This window comes from Triturus cristatus, chromosome 9 (assembly GCF_964204655.1).
Source record: "Triturus cristatus chromosome 9, aTriCri1.1, whole genome shotgun sequence".
NCBI lineage: Eukaryota > Metazoa > Chordata > Amphibia > Caudata > Salamandridae > Triturus > Triturus cristatus.
In genome coordinates, this window is record NC_140592.1 from 1,051,376,282 (window position 1) to 1,051,390,692 (window position 14,411).

The 14,411-nt window shown below is 49.0% G+C and overlaps 1 long non-coding RNA gene across 1 annotated transcript in view; it reads left to right on the forward strand.

Annotated features, from left to right (window-relative positions):
* Positions 1–1,101: 1,101 nt before the first annotated feature.
* Positions 1,102–14,411, forward strand: part of LOC146799346 (uncharacterized) — a 31,866-nt gene continuing 18,556 nt past the window's right edge. The window contains exon 1 of the long non-coding RNA XR_014969259.1: positions 1,102–1,232. This is a non-coding gene — a long non-coding RNA (uncharacterized LOC146799346). The remainder of the gene's footprint in view (positions 1,233–14,411) is intronic.

The window sequence follows — 14,411 nt, forward strand, 5'->3', positions numbered from 1 at the left end:
TGATGCTGTAAATGTGTGCCTTGTCCGCTATACTTGTAAAGCGTTCTAACACCCAGATCGTGCCTGCCCTTTATACGACTACAAAAATAAAAACTATAAAAACACAGGTATGGATAAATGAAGTCTAAGACTGAAAACGAAGTGGACGCGGTGTATGGCGTCCTATTGAATGGCCGTTGATTGCAATGTAAAGCCTAGATTTGCATACTTGTCAACCTTTTGAAAAAAATGTAAATGTCCTGTTTCAAGACACAGGGTCAGTGTTACATTGAACCACATTGCTTCATGGCACCACCGGAAGTGGGAGCTAGCTTGTAAAAGAGGGCCATAAAATGGCCTAGTTTCACAGGGAGTGGCAGCCCTCAAACATCAACATGTCATTCTGATTGGGGTTTGAAGCCCTTGCATCTGAGCAGAGATAGCAACTGACTCAGTAAGAATGTGTTAAGAGGACACAAAAAACACACCTGGGAAATGCTTAAGCTCTAGTGTGTTTCTGTTGAAGGAGTGTCCTTTCCATTCCAGCTATCCTGCAGTCAGCATGTTTCCTTTGCACTGACTCAAACGCTTCGAAATGAATGGCACTGCAGCGGTTCAGGAAGGACCTCAGGGCCTGGCTCTTCGAATGACCCCAACGGAGCTGCCCACACCCTCCTCTCAGCGCCTTGAGACCCTAACGGGTGAGTATGCGCTCTACAAAACCCTGATTGATTGATTGATTGAATGCTTCAGTAACATGTTGGAAAGCACCATTTCATGTGTGACACCTTCAGCCAGTCCTGACATGTACCCAACACCATGGTGTAACCCTGGCCCGTCAGGGCCATACTGAGAGGTAGCCCAAGCTCAATTTCGATATCATCAGCCACTCCAGGCTTTTTCACCAACAGATCAATGCATTCTGGGATTTGTAGTTTCTATGTTATATTGTACTTTATGGGCTCCGAAATCCCAGCATGCATGTACAGTTGGCTTAAAACCAGCACTTGCTGAAGATGATACACAAGGCTTTGGGTCACTGAGCAGCTGTTCTTAAAGCGAGAAGCATAAAACTACAAGTCCCAATATGCAAAGTGTTTTTGGCTGAAAAGTCACGGCCTGCTCCGTGTGTCACGCATGATACGCAGGCATGTAGCAGCAATTGGGCTCACTGAACAGCTATTTCATTTTGTCACACCTGTAGTCCTTGTGCCGGCGGGTCCACGGCACAAATGTCATTCTCTACATGCAAGGTAAGCAAACTGGGTGAAAACCTCGGAGGAAACAAAACTAAAGAGACCCGTAGGGCGGATCAACTCTGAACCGTCTCAGGAGAATGGTCATCAGGGCTAGGTTAGAAAAGGATGCCATTATTAGCATTAATGAATGCAAGCAAGCAAGGAAATGGATTACTGTTGGAGTTGTAAAGTACTGCAATTGTCCGGGTTTAATAGGCTCCTCAGGGTTCTGTGCCCCGGTGCCACTGTACCTGCTGCACCAATGGTAGCTACGCCCCTGATCAGCACACAGAAGGACAACATTATTTTCAATGGCCCTCATTTCTGGTAAACGGCGAAAACAAGGATTGCTAAACATGACCTGATGACAACCATAAACTCATCGTGCAAGAAACATAAGAGACAGCGTTGGCATCCTGTCCATTAACATTCCACGTTACAAAGCCGGCATCTCCGCCCCCGCAAACAGAGCCTCGCACAGAAATGTCCTTTGCAAGCAGGCATGTCAGCTGGAATCACTTGACGCGACGACGCCGCTTAAGCTAAACAGATGCCAGCTGTGTCGTTTCTACGATTGAGACGGAGATATGGGGGGGATTTCTGAGCTCTGAAAAGTCGGTATTTACATTCTGGAAATTAATGTTAGCAGACAGCCAATTAGGAATGAGTGAAGGAGGCAGGAAAATAGGGGATTTCACAGAAACTGCAAGGTAAAATATCTCGGTTTGTTCCCGCTTTGGACATTAATATTAGAAGATTCCTAATTCACATAAAGTGACAATCTGGTTTGTGTCGGCATGAATTTCATTTTGTAAGTGACAGTAAAAATGGTAATGATTTTATTGCTTACCAGTAAACTCCATTACCCCGAGTTCAGGTGCTCATGTCCCAGTCACATCTCACCCTCCCACACACATGACCCAACAACAGGTTGGTAAGAGGCAGGACGCTGTGGGGAGCCAGGGACTAATTATGGTGGTATAATGGTGTAGAAAAAAGACTAAAATCAAAAGCTCTTGCAGGGCGGCTGTCTGGGGGCGGGACCTCCTCATATTGTAATGACGTAGACGAGGAACACATTCGAGGGGGTAATGTCACACACCGTGGAGTTTATTCATTCACCTATCTAATGCTGTGAATCAATGGGATGTGTCCTTGGAATGCATCGGAATTAGAGTCACCTGGAGCGCAAAATGTGAAAGTTCAACCGCCACCAGTCACCTTCTGTCTCCCAAAATGCACCAATGCGGTTGGAAATTGCTCCTGTGGCACAGTCATGGATAGAGATGCCAAGATGCGGGAGGGTGGCGCAGTCATGTTTGCTGGCGTTTAATCCCTTGCTGCCAGTGGTTATGCCAAGGCCAGGCAAGGGAGGAAGGGGTGAGTAGGAGCTCGCAGGTTGCTCCTGCAAGCCGCTCCCAGACCTAGCTGGGTCGCTTCCGCAGGGATCCGGGTAGGCCTGGGAGGAGTTTGTGGTGTTCTACCCTGCGAAGTGCCGGAAAAACTCTGCTACGTTTCCCGGAGTTCCACCAGCGGTGGAGTCTGTTAAGTCACGCTGCTTGCACTGATTTTTAGCACCAGGAGTTTGACCTGTTCTGTAAAATTAGCACAAACGGCACTACGGGTCACGCCAGAGGGCACTGCTGCTTTCTGCTACTCAAGTGGACACTCTATTCGAGCGGCAGCTTCCTCAATGCGAGCAGCAGATTTCTCAACACGAGCAGTCTCAGCCTGCTGCGACTGCCCACGCCAGGAGGAGATCTAGCATGCAATTTGTTTCACAAGTGCTCATCAACTTAATGTTTGCGAACCGCTTTGCAGAAAAACTCCGCTCCACATCACTTTGCACATTTTTGCGCAACTCTGAGCTCTGCGAGGAGTGGCCAAGACTCCACAAACTCTGCCGGCAGAGTGGAATTCTTTGCCCACCCCTAGATCCAGGCTCACACTCCGTGGAGGCTGACTGCAGCCTCCATGCTTGCCTGTCGTCTTGACAGGAGAGCGTCAGTTGAGCTGAGGCCTCCACAGCCACTTGCTCAGAAGGAGCTCAAGGGGCCTTGGAGCAGCTGGGAAAATGCAGGGTAAAGATAAGGGATTCCCGACAAGCTCACGGCTTCAGGGCCTCAGTCCCCTCCTCTCCTTCCTGCGATTCGATGCTTTGCCATTTGACATGAGGCAGGGTGAGGTAAGGTGCAGGGAAGGAGTTCACCTCACTACTTGGGACCTGCAGATCCTCGAGGTCTTGGCGGGCCAGGTGAGGTGAGGCACGAGGCGGCTGACGCTAGGCATAAGAGTTCGTGGGACACAGGTGGTGTCTGAGGGCTCCCGGACGCCGGGAGAAAGCAAGTAGGAGCCGGCAGCACTCTCAGTCCCCCACTGTTGCCGCGGCACTCTCGGTCCCCCACTGTGGCCGCGGTACTCTTGGTCCCCCACTGTGGCCGCGGCACTCTCGGTCCCCCACTGTGGCCGCAGCACTCTCGGTCCCCCACTGTCGCTGCTGGCAGCTCCCGAACTCAGGCTCTGGCCCACCTCTGAAGCAGATTGTGACATTCCCACAAGCAGGAACATGGAGCAATTGCTGTCAACGCTCAATGTGAGGATGTCCGTGTCATATATCATCTTCCGCAATACACCTTACCAGCACAAATCCACCTCAATTTCGGATTACAAGATCAAGGGATAGTACAGCAAGGCACAATTATAAAATATGTCATTGATAAAAGAGGCCTGGACTCATTAAGATCCCTTATTTGGAAAGAATCTCAACTAGGTGGCAAAACAAATCACTCGGCCCACGCCAGTAGCGAGGTCCTAGAAGCACTGGACGCACAGCATCTCTGGGATGCAAATCTACCCCCCGTGCCTTTAAGCCTGCTATGAATAAACAAATAACATTGCTAGCACCCATCAAAGACATGGAATCCTTCAAAAAAACGCAGGCATTCATGGACATTCATAAACGCACATTAATCATCACAAGTCTACTTATTTGAAACAATCAAGTGGTTCCATAAGCTCAGATTTCTAGCCTTGAGGGTTGGCCAATTCCCTACTAGTGACACACTACCATCATGTGTTTCAACACCTACTTCATCATCATGCAGACTGTGCCATGGGCAAGAAGAAACTCTTTCAAATATTGTGTATCTCTCCAAACTTACCATCTGAACATAGGAAACTGTTACGCAACATCCTCAATACCTACAGAATCAGGTTGTGCCCTTCTTTTCTGCTTACAAGGCCTGAGCAAAGTTCATCACCCACGTAGAGACATTGCTCGAATTGGGTTCTAAAATACCTTGGCCCATAGGCGGATGCATACAAAGCATATGCACTCGGACGTCCATCTTCGGGTTAATCACCGCAACAGCCTAATGGTAGCAATACCAGGGCCGTTTCTAGGTGTTTTGCCGCCCTAGGCGAGAATTGAAACAGGCCGCCCCCTCCCTTTACTACCATCACTCTCTCCCCCTGTCTTCCAGGCTAGAGAGGCACACCTCTACTGCCGAACCCTTCTATGTTACTCTCATTTACTATCAGGAAACACGATCACAATAGTCAGTCCTGCAAACGACCTCAACGAAAGGCCCAGGCCAGACCATTACGGTAGCCATACACTCACAGAACTATGTACACGGATGCCCAATAGAGCCTGGTGTTTAAATACCACCAAGTGCACCTCGTTTTCAAAACCATAAACAAAACAAATTGTAACTTGCATTGCTCACTCACCCAGTACCTGTCCTCAGTACCCATCAGTGAACACAGTCTTCCATGCTCACTCGGCCAGTACCTGTCCTCAGTACCCCTCGATGAACACAGTTTTCAAAGTCACTGTCAGTACCTGTCCTCAATACCTCTCAGTGAACAGTTTTCAATGCTCACTCGGCCAGTACCTGTCCTCAATACCCTTCAGTGAACACAGTTTTCAATGCTCACTCTGTCAGTGCCTGTCTTCAGTACCCCTCAGTGAACACAGTCGTCAATGCTCCCTCTGTAGGCACGTGTCTTTAGTACCCCTCAGTGAACACAGTCTTCAGTGCTCACTCTGTCAGTACCTGCTCTCAGTACCCCACAGTGAACATAGTCGTCAATGCTCCCTCGGTAGGTACCTGTTTTCAGTACCCATAAGTGAACACAGTCTTCAGGGCTCACTTGGTCAGTACCTGTCCTCTGTATCCCTCACTCAACACAGTCTTCAATGCTCAATTGGTCTGTATCAGTCCTGAGAGACCCTCGGTGAGTAACAATTCTCAGTGCCAGTCCTTCATACCCCTCCCTATTGGGCCAGTCCTCAGTGCTCCTCGCTCAATGCCAGTCTCAGTTCCCCTCAGTGTCAGTCCTCAATGACCTTCACAAATACTAGTCCTCGGACCTCCTACCCCCTCCCCTCGTTAATAGTAGTCTTCAGTGCTTCTTGTCCAGGGTCAGTCCTCTTTAAGCGCCAGTCCTCAGTACCGCTCGCTCAGTGACAGTCCTCAGTGGCCCGGATTGAGTACCAATCCTCAGTGCCCTTCGCTCTGTGCCAGTCCGCATAATCCCTCTCCAGTGACAGTCCTCAGTGCCCCTCTGTTAGTAGCAGTCCTCAGCGCCAGTCTTCGGTACACCTTGCTCAGTACCAGTCTTCAGTGCCCCTCTGTGAGTACAATCCTCAAGACAGTCAGTGAGTACCAATCCTTGGTGCCAGTCCCCAGTGCCCTTCACTATCATTCAATCAGTGCCTCTCCGTGGGTAGCACCCCTCAGCACCTCTTGCTCAGTGACAGTACTCAGTAGTGTCTTTGCTCTCGCATCACCGGTGCCCCTTCCCTCTTGCATGGATCATTGAACTCTCTGTCCTCGTGCCCTTCTCATCCCACATTCCGATGCCGGCACTCCCACCTTCACCCGGCAGCTCTCACTTCTCCCACAGCACCTTCCGCTTACTCTGGAGTGCTCCCTGCTTCCTCTTTCTACCGTTCACTTCTTCCCCTGAGTTCCCTTCTTATCCCCGCAACCTCGCTGTTCAATGCCTCTCTTCCAGGAGGCCTCCTTCTGGATCCCCTCTCTCCTCTGGAAGGCTCTCCGCACCAGTCACTGCCACTCGTGCATGGCTCCCTCTGACCCTCACATGTCACCCTGGGCGCCTCTCCTCCCACGGGTCTTTCTCTGACGGGACGAGCAGTCTGGTGGAGATCAACAACATGCAGCACTGATCTGCAGGGTAGAAAAATCATTCAGAGCACACAGGGGACGGCGTAGGAAGCCGTCGTGCAGAAAAAGCCACAGGCCAGGCAAAAACGCATAACGAGGAATGACGGCACCATAGCCTGTCCCTGGGGATATGAACGGTGAAAACGAGAGCTGTTCAATGCAGGTCACCCAATTCTTCAAAATTACAGACAAGACACTTCCAGGAAATCTATCCACACATTGACCGCACCTGGTGGCTGGTCTCTTGACCCCTTATTTGTGTTCCTTCTTACAGAGCGTTAATCCTTTCGGTGCAGTGAAAGGACGCTTCTCTAGGTCAGGCGTGGAATCAACCGTGCTGGTGAGTCCGTCGTGGTGCGCATACGCACATTAAGCCCTTAAGACTGGATGGAAATTCATAGTTTTCCATAGTTTTGAGGGTTCTGGCGATGCAACATGTTCTTTTTTTTAATTTAGGAATAGAAGGGGTTATTTTTGTTCAGAAGTCGGCGTATTTGAGTACGTATCCACTTTGCGGTTGGATTACCAAAATACATTTTGTTTAGATGCGAAATGTGCGTGTTTGTGAGATGTCTTGTATCACCAGTACTTTTTTTGAGTTTATCAATTGAGCATGCTAAAGCACACTTCCTCTTCTGACGCATAAGGTAGTGGTAGTCAGCAACGTGCATGCAGGGCCGTTTCTACCATTAGGCAGTAGTCAGCAGCGTGCATGCAGGGCCGTTTCTACCATTAGGCAAGACGAGGCTGCTGCCTAGCTTTACTTTCTTAGGTTCAAATAAAAAAAAAATCCCCCTTTTGCCGCCCTAGCCATTTTGCCGCCCTAGGCGGCCGCCTAGTCTTGCCTAATGGTAGAAACGGCCCTGAGCAATACCGTCTACTCGCACGAACAATCAGATGCCAGAGTAGTCACTGAACATCCCCATGAACATTCTGATTCCACTTGAGTGCACTTTAAATATTCAGTCCGCAATTGGCACTTTAACTGGCTGATATCACATCATCAGTGATGTTCCGCTGCAACTGTTCAATGGCAGCGGCATCCACTTAGCTGATGTTCAATCACTTACGAGAGCAGTGACCACATACCCAGAATTTCATTTTGCACATCCTAGGAGAGGCATAATCAAACGTGCTTTTAAAAATTCACCTTGACTTGGCACATGGCCTATTACTTATTGTTTTTATCACCTTCTTTGCTTTTGTTTTTGTGTTTAAGGTTTTTATCATGTAATGTTTTAATTAACTGCATCATGATTAATAAATTAATTCAGTCAGTCACCTTACCATGCTCTTAACCGTGGACCACATATTACAGTCCTAGGCTTTAATTTTAAGAATTATTGTTTTCAGGTGCGATCCATGTGAAGGGTATCAAGACTACAAATCCCAAAATACTTTTAAAAAAAAACAACTTTTTATTAACCTTTTCACTTACAACCTTTACTGCATTACCATATCGTGTTTCACAACGTACATTACAGCTTTTGCAAATACAATCGTAATCAACAGGAGAGACCCCTATCGGGTTCTTCATTATCCTGACACCTGTCTCCTTCCACCCTCCCTCATCTCCTTCCCCGGTTCTCTCCGCGTGCTCCCCTACTAGTCGGAAGTGTCTGATTGTGAGTCGTCCTGTGGGGGATCGCAGATGTTGCCCCGATATACATTCCACTTCCCCCATATCTTGTTCCATTTTTTGGGGCAGCCTCTATGCACGTAGACTGCTCTCTCGGTTACCATCAGTTCGTCCATACCACTGCACCATTTTCTGAGTGTCGGGGCTTGCCTGGCTCCCCACTGCTGCGCTATATCCCTTTTTGCTAAGGCCACCCCTAGAGCCACCCATGTTTGTACTGCCTGAGTAATGTCCGCTGCCTCCCAGACATTCAGGATGCAACCCCGTGGATCGGGAATCGGGGTCACTCCCATCACCTGCGCCATTGTGCGTACTGTTGCTTTCCAATAGTTCTGGATGGCGACACATTCCCATAGTATGTGCCAGAACGTGCCCTGTTCCCCGCACTGTCTAACGCAAAGCGGCGTATCGGCTCTGTGTAATTTGTGTAGTAGCGTCCTTGTGTAATAGGTACGATGCAGTATCTTTAGTTGTACCAGTTTAAATCGGGCCGAAATCGCCACCTTCCTGGGGGACGCTAACGCTTCCTGCCAATCCGCCTCATCCAACTCCCCCACGTCCGTCTCCCATCTAGCTTTTAGAGTTTGCGTAGGGTCTGGCTGGTTATTTATGATTTTTTTGTAAGTGAGTGATATGGCTTTCTTAGCCATATGATCAGTAAGGAGCCTATCCTCGAGGGGAGAGGATTCAGGCAATTTTGTGCCTTGGGGTATGAGTGCCGTCAATGCGTGCCTTATCTGTAAATATCTGTATTGCTCCGAGTCCGCCAGGCCATAGCTCTCTTGCAGCTGCGTGAATGTGATGATCTCCCCCTTTTTCCACAGGTCTCCCACCCTCGAAATATCGATCAGGTCCCATTGTCGGAAGCCCTTCGTGTTCTTGAGCCTCCCTAGTTTGTTAGTATCCCAGAGCGGCGTCGCCCGCGTGATGACTCCCTCCCACCCCAAAGCCCTCTGAACTTCATGCCAGATCCTGACTGTGTGAGCTGTTGGTCCTATGAGATGTTTGTGTTGATTGGTGTTGTAGAGTATCCCCATGAGATTGTCCGCCCCCAGCAAATGTCTATCCATCCAATAGGCCGGGTCTGCCTGGTCCACGTGAAGCCATTGGTTAATTACCGCCAGGTGTGCGGCCCAGTAATAGACCCTAATGTTGGGGAGCCCTATTCCTCCATCATACCAACCCTTCACTAGTTTGTGCATCGCTATGCGCGTTGCCTTGCCATCCCAGAGCAGCTTGTTGAGCTCATTATTGACCTCTCTGAAGTACGATGGGAGTATCGGAAAGGGTGTGTTTTGCAGGGCGTACAGGAACCTCGGGAGTGCCATCATTTTAAAGAGGGCCGCCCTGCCCAAGAGAGTAAGCGGTAGTGCGCGCCAGCCCTGCACATCTTTGCGGAACCGCTCCAGAGGTTTCTGAAGATTTTCAGCTATGAAGTGGGAGTCGTGCGCCGTGACATATATGCCCAAATACTTAAACCCATCCGACACTATCTTGGCCGCACAGTTTCGCGGGAGTCGAGGCTGATCCCCTGAGAGTACGTAAATGAGCGATTTCGTCCAGTTTATTGTGTATCCTGACACCCGGCCGAACACCTCGCAGATATCCATAAGACAGTTGAGCGAACGGGCCGGTGAGGCCAGATAGAGGAGCATGTCGTCTGCATAGAGCGATACTCTGTCCTCCCAGCCCGGCGCCCACTTGAGCCCACGGATCACTTGATCTTGGCGTATCCACGCCGCCAAGGGTTCCAGCACAAGTGCGAAGAGAAGCGGCGACAGCGGACATCCCTGCCGCGTCCCCCTAGCCAGGGGAAAAGTGCCTGAGATTCTCCCATTGACCACCACCTGTGCCATAGGCTTCGTATATAGTAGTTCCACCCATTTTATGAAGTTTGGTCCAAACCCCAAGTGGTGAAGGACTGCGAATAAAAATGGCCATTCCACCATGTCGAACGCCATTTGTGCGTCCAGGGACAGGATTATAGTATCTTCTTGAATTAATGATTTACGTGCCATGACACTATGCACTCGCCGCAGGTTCAGCGCCGTATTCCGGTGCGGCATGAACCCTGATTGATCCGGGTGGACCACCGCCCCCAAGTGAGGCTGGAGTCGCATTGCCAGCACCTTGGCTAGGATCTTTGCTTCCGCATTGATGAGAGATATGGGCATATATGACATGCAACTGTTTTTCGGTTTACCCGGTTTGTGTATTGCTACTATCGTCGCCAGGCGCTGGTCCCCGGGAAGTTCCCCCTTCTGTAAGCTATCTTTATACGTGTTCACTAAGTGGGGCGTGAGGACTGTAGCCAGGTGTCTGAAGAGTTCCACCGGGATACCGTTAGGCCCTAAGGCTTTCCCTGTGTGGAGTGCGAGTATCGCCAGGGTCGTTTCTGCCTGCGTAATATCTGCCTCAAGCGCTTGTACTGCTGTTGGAGCCAGTTTTGGCATTTGGATGTCGTGAAGGAAGGCTCTGTTATCAGCAATTGTGGCCGTGGCTGTCGGTGTGTATATACGTTCATAATGTGCCGCCAGTTCCTCCACTATGGCCTGGGGGTCCGTAATTACCTCACCATTTGTCTTGGCCAGCTCCGCTATCCACCTGTTTTCTTTGTCTTTTTTGTCTAACCAGGCCAGCAGTTTGCACGCCTTGTCCCCTTGCTCGTAGACTGTGTTCTTTGTACTCTGAAGTCTAGATTTTGCCTCCTCCCATACAAATGCCCTATACTCTTGTCGCGCCAGCTGCAGGCCGTGTGTGGTGGCAACCGTCACGTCTGCGGTATGCTCTGTCTCCGCCCTTTGCAGATTCTCTTCCAACTGATGGAGTTGTTGGCGTTGGCGCTGCTTGTAGTGGGCCACGGATGAAATGGCCTGGCCCCGCAGGACCGCTTTATAGTCTTCCCAGAGCACCGCTGGTGACTTCACCGTATGTTCATTCTCATTGAAATAACGCTTGGTGGTGGTGACCAATGTTTTTTTGATCTCTTTGACCGTTAGATAATATGGGTAAATCGGGAATAGCCTACGCCTGTCGGGGATGCCTGATGAGCAGGTGAGCAGTATCGGGGAGCGGTCCGATATGCCCCTGGGCAAGTGCACCACCTCAGCTAGCTGATCCAGCCCTAGCATCTGGGTAAAAATGTGGTCTATCCGCGACTCGCTGTTATGGACTCCTGAGTGGAAGGTGTACTGCCTATCACGTGGGAACTTCGCCCTCCAGGCGTCCGTAAGGCCCATCGTATCTATGAAATCTCTAAGTTTGGAACTGGGGCTACTGGGCCCTCTAGGGGGACGCCTATCTATGGTCGCGTCAATTACTGCGTTAAAATCCCCTCCTATTATTGTCGCCCCTTGCGGAAGCGAAAGCAGGAATGCTCCGAGGTCTGGGAGCGCTGTATTATGTAAAGCCGGCGGGATATATACAGAAACGAAGTTGTATAGTTTCCCTTCCCACTGTCCCGCCAGCGCCGCGAACCTGCCCTGCGCGTCGGCCCACGTCTGTTGTACTATGAGTGGACATCGCTTGTTAATCAATATTCCCACACCCCTGGAGCCGGAGGTGAACTCCGAGTGGACTCCCATGGTATACCCCCATCTATCTAGGGCTTTACACGTGGAACCTACCAAGTGCGATTCTTGTAGTAGAGCCACCGCCGGCCCTTTCCGTTTAATGTATTGGAGTACCAGCCCCCGTTTTATCTTGTCCCCCAACCCATTGACATTCCACGATAGAACTGTGAGGTGTTTGCCGTGGCTAGTATGGGTGGTGACGTTCTGGGTGTCAGCCTCCCCTAAGGACTGTTTCCTGTCTGGTCCCATAGATTATGGTGTCGTGTGTGTGCCCTGTGCAATGGACGTCGTGAGTAGTGGCTGTATTGACATGTCCTGTATTCTCGGTATGCAGATGAACTGTGTGTAACAAAAACCCCCTGATAACCACCCATTCCCCCCATCCCCCTCCCTGCTTCCCTGCCCGGCGGATTCCAAACTACCCACCACCCCAACTGAGCAGAGTGCATTACACCCCTAACTTTGTACTTGCGTGCCAGGGGGGAGACGCAAGTTGCCCCCAGTCTCATTCTCCCCCAAAATACTTTTTGATGGTAACCACAAGGCCTGGGTTTGAAACGGTTGTCAGTGATAACACAGTAAACTGTGTAACACAAACCTCTGTGATGTGAAAGACAACGCAATCATGACCAGCACTAAACACTTCACTGGTGGGAAGTGAAGGTTACCACATGGAGCAGGGGAGGGAGTGGAAGTGGGAGAGACAATAAAGTGAGAAAAAGCATGGTTGCAGTGAGTAGTATAGAAGATGTACGATTACAATTGAAGCAGATGGTGCTGTTGGAGGGGAGTGAAAGGCTGTCTCTTTTAGTTAAGGTGACCAGGGCCGGACTGGGAACAGCAACCATCCCTGGGAGCGGAGAGGGGGGTGGTTGGAGGAGGGCACCTGCTTTTGTTACAGGAGACCAATATTGCAGCACTGCTGTAAAATCTGCTCCGTCACAAAACCAGCACCTACAGGCACAAAACTGGCCCCCACCCCTCTGGCCCACCAGGGAAATGCCCGGTGCCCGCTACAGCCAGTCCGGCCCTGAATGTGACCACTGCTTTCAGGTCATTATAAGCAGTCCGGTACTTTAATGTGATCACTTAATGCATTCTGGTTGATGATGTCTTGAGTTGCTTCCATTGAACTAATTGAAGTAACACACTTGAAAACAATGATTATTGTTTTTTAGGTAAAATGTTCAGGAATGGATATAGGATCTATAATGGCCTGGAGTGAGGTGGTCATCCTATTTCTGGGTGGTTTGGCAGACAGGTAGTTTTACTCCAACAGGTGAGCAAGCAGACCCTACCTACCACTCATGGTGCAAATGAAAAATTCACTTCCAATGCCCAGACAATTCACTATTACCTAGTAGGAACAGAATTCCAAATTGTTACTTCAGTGGTTCTAGTTGTGTTCATCAACTCGTCTATCTCAGAAAGAATTATTCAAGACAAGCATCACTTTATTCAGTCTACAAGAGATCATAAAAGTGCATGAAAAAATTAAACTTACATTACATAAGTTACCTTGACAATATTCAGGTTACAATTAAGATAATAAAAAACATAAAAAGAGATACTGATTAAAAGGCACACTGACCTAAGACAACCCCCCTATTGTCAATCATTCAATAAGTCAAATTACTTGAGCTTTACCTGTTTCTCCCTCATTTGGATACTACACTGAACATAGGTGTGGGTTTCATTTTACTTTTGGTTTGGAAATGTTTTTAGGATTGTAACAATTTTTTATTATTTTTCAAACAACGAAATAGAAAGTATACAAATTATCCGCCTTCAACCAACACAATGGCCGGCAGAGAATAGGAACAATACACAAAAGGAAAAGAGGATAAGAGAAAAGGGGAAAAAATACAAAGTAGCAATAATCAACTGATACATCAATACCAAAAAAGATCACCCAATCCAACCAGGCCCGCCTGCACTTCATTAGTATCAATTGAATCCTACTTCCATCCCTGTCTTGTTTTAGGAGTCAGTGTGCAAGCCTGCTTTTAAACACAAAAAAACGCAGATATATCTGGCATGTGAGTTTGTGAAATGTGTCGGACAGGTATTTAAGGCAAGGGCTCCATGTTTTCTTACATTTAGGGAGTGTGTGTTCTATAACAGCAGAACATTTCTCCATACTCAATAGGTCCCAGAGTTTGTGCAACCAGTCTAAATGTGTCAGTACAACATCAGTCCCCCAGCGTGAGAGTAATGCTTGCTTCGCCGCACATAATGTTAGGGTTATAGCCCTCCCCCTGAGTGAGCAGAGAGGGTAAGTCAGAGCTTTTGGGAGACCCTAAAGAACATAGCTAGGGAAACGGGGCAGTTCTGTCTGAAACATCTGGTCAATTGCAGCCAGTATCTCCTCCCAATATCGATGCAGTTTGGGGCAGTGCCATAAAAGGTGAGTTAGTGTACCTGTGTTAATACAGCCCGCCAACATTGATCACTACAACTGTGCAAGTCGGGGTCATAACGGTCCGTATCCTATACTCGGAGCCTACTGGAACCCCGGGAATCCGCCGCTTAGCTATACGGCGTGGCAGAGCTCCGGAAAAACACTCCTACCCGGGCTTAGACATGCCCCCTGGAAATGTTTTTAAAGATTACATTGCCTTCTTGTGAGTATCGGGGCTTGTCTCTGTGCATCATGGTTCAAGGTTTTTCTAGAATCAATATGATTGACTCCACCTTTGTTTCCCCAGGATGTTCTTTTTTAAGAAACAAATAGTATTGTAAAGGTTCCATATATCGCTATCCTATACATAAAACATGCATTTGGATTAAT